The 3,144-nt window shown below is 28.7% G+C and overlaps 1 non-coding gene across 1 annotated transcript; it reads left to right on the top strand.

The window, feature by feature from the left end:
- The first annotated feature begins 538 nt into the window (after positions 1-538).
- Positions 539-610, top strand: Trnah-gug. The gene has a single exon. It is a non-coding gene; the product is annotated as a tRNA-His (tRNA).
- The last annotated feature ends 2,534 nt before the right edge of the window (positions 611-3,144 follow it).

The following is a 3,144-nucleotide window of genomic DNA, read 5'->3' as shown; positions in this document are numbered from 1 at the left end:
TTGATTTTTTAATGAAAATCATCAGCCGTCCACTCTTTGATATATTTTCATTAATTGGTGTATGGACAATAATTTTATAAGTATACTTTAATAATATTATAAAGCTGGAGAGTTTGTTTGAATGAACGCGCTAATCTGAGGATCTGCTGCATAGAATTGAAAATTTATTTTTGTGTCGAATAATCAATTTATTGAGGAAAGATTAGAGACATTTCTGCAGAGTTATAAGAAATAAGTAAACGTGTAATTTAAAATTTTAATCAATTTATTTTTGGAATATAACAAATATTTAATTTTAAACGAAAACTCTACATATCGTTATATTCAATACATAATTTAATTTTCATACCTCATAGAGATAAACAAAAATAAAGTTATCCAACATAATATAATTATTTAATGTAGAATCGTAACGAGTTACAACAATAAAAAACATTTATTTATATGAAATTGTGAGTATGTGAATTGTGAACTCGAGTAGATATGTTGTAAACCGAATGTTATCGATAAATTTAACTTCGCTTCTATCGCCTCAACAGCCGTGATCGTCTAGTGGTTAGGACCCTACGTTGTGGCCGTAGTAACCCAGGTTCGAATCCTGGTCACGGCAATGTGCAAAACATTGTCACGGTGAGGCTAATTTTTTTTGTTTATTATTTTTTATGATACGTGGTATAAATAATAAATAAGGCGCTAGATACTACTCTGGTAAACTTTCTTTTAGCCCTCCAGAGGAGATATTTTAATTCCAAACTTTAACCTAAAAATACCTACTTATCAGCCCAATAAATTATTCAATAAAATGTCACATCTAAAATGTCAAAACTTAATTAATACGAACAGATTTGTAAAATTGTTCTTTAATACGATCTCCAACTAATAAATTTTAATCAGGTATTGTAAATTCTGTCCTAAATTGAATTCATGAAAATTTATTTCAATGTCATGAGGATCTTTTCATTATCTTTATCATGAGGATTTTTTAATTGAATCATATTATGATAGTACATCATGGCAGATTAGAAAATACCACAGATAACAAAACAATATGCATAATTATACTAAAGGATGGTCTTTTTATAGTTTAGTACCAGCGCCATCTATACAAATATTCTGGAACTATAACGATAGCAAGCAACTTATGACAAAACTCTATCTACCGAATTTTATGCGAACTTCGATGATCACTTTACTACTGAAACATTTGTCAGTGCTGAGTGAATTTGATTAAATTTAAATGTGAAAAATTAAGAAATGACTCCTTTTTGAGATGTACCAAAAAGTGTTTATCATCATAAATCAACCAAATTGTCTCTGATTGATAATTAATTTAATATGTATGTACTCGTATAGGTTACCTTAATTATTATGTAGGCTTATATCTAAATATTTCTCCTTCATCTAAATATTCAAGTAGGACAGGGGATAAATAATATACCCACTTATATTTAGACTCTTTTAATTCATAACACAGATCGTCTGTAAAAAAGTCACATAAAACTAATCATATGTCAAAAGAAGCCTAAGTATTTCATATAATTAAAGACCATAAATTTCCACTTGGATGATTTCGCAAAGCAAGTTTGCGAAAATACTTCCTCGCTTTGTGCACCAGAAAACGGCGAAAACAAAAGAGTGTTTCCTCACCGAACAACAAAAGAAAGTTGAGAATACAAAGCGCAGGTTTGCTGAGCATTTAATGCCAGATAAGGGCAATTAAGACATATTTTTCGCCACTGCGAAACCTTTCCTGAACAACAATTTAACAAATTCCATATTACAGAAATTCGAGTGCGATTTATTATTTAATCTGAGTAGTACTAAAATAACAATTTAATTAAGCGCTTTTTTCTTGTACATCGTGTAGAGTGGGATTTGATAATTTCTGATTGAATATTCATAAATGTCCCTTATTCAATTTCTGTTCTCTCTGTAATCCTATGCATACAAAATTATGTCTTATGAGAAGTTTCTATTATTTTAAGTTTTTAATTTGCAATGTAATAATACGCGTTATAATATATAATAAGCTGACTCTTCTTTTTAATTAATGTAAAATCGCTGCAATTCTTTTGAAATTATAAACATGAAAATTGGAAAATGGACATTAATAAGAAACGGAAAAGGTAAAATTGTTTGTAGGTGTAATCGACGTATAGCTTTGGATTTATTGAATTGTTTTTTCATACTAGGTACTTATTACGTTATTATCAAAATGTATGAAACATATTCTTGTCTTTAAACATCTATAGGCAGTACTGAATTTCTAAATTACACATGAAAAATGGGTTAGGCCTTCTGGGGAAACTACATAAAAAACGTTTGTTGAAGGCGTTGTGATAAAGAAAAAAGTATAAATTATGTGAAAATATACCAATTGTTGGTATTTATATTATTTTCTACTCATATAATATGTTTTTATTTATATTATTTTCTACTCATAAAATAAAACATCAGAGAAGAAATATTTTCCAAGAATTGTTTTGGGACTCTTTTTCCAACATGCCGTGAAGAGAAAAGAGAGAACAAGCAAAGTGTAGATTTTAGTACAGTACTTTTACACAATAATTTTTATGTATGCTAAAATATACCTTATGCATATTTATCAAACAGTCCAAAGTAGGTATGCTTTAGTAGTAATGCAAAATTGTAATTTATTTGCATGACGTTTGATTTTATGTGAATAAATGCAAATCTACAATGGATTATATATGGGCCGGGCATTCCAATTAAAAATGGTGCTTTAATGGGCTCAATTTCCGAATATCACGTAGCTGCAACATAATGTCGGAAAGCCAACAAATATTACAATAAGTTTTTTTTTTTAACTGAAGTTGCCAATTTTGATTCTGTGGTGAACCTTAATCATAAAAATATTATGCTTAAGCTCTGTAAACAAACGAAAATATTTAAATATTTACTCGTATGTTTATCGACATCACACACAACTTAATACTATCTTTAGAACGGCTGAACTGATTTGAATGATTTTTGTTTTGTTGGATAAGTCTTCTCTTGGATCAATATGATAACTGTTAAAAGATTTATAAATATCTACCCAGATGGAACTGGGGCGAAGAGCCTAACTGTAAATAATAAAATGAGTTATTTTGTATTTTGGTATTTTTTTTAACTAAAATTGAA

This window comes from Zerene cesonia, chromosome 20 (assembly GCF_012273895.1).
Source record: "Zerene cesonia ecotype Mississippi chromosome 20, Zerene_cesonia_1.1, whole genome shotgun sequence".
Taxonomy (NCBI): Eukaryota; Metazoa; Arthropoda; class Insecta; order Lepidoptera; family Pieridae; genus Zerene; species Zerene cesonia.
This window is presented reverse-complemented; position numbering and strand designations above follow the sequence as displayed.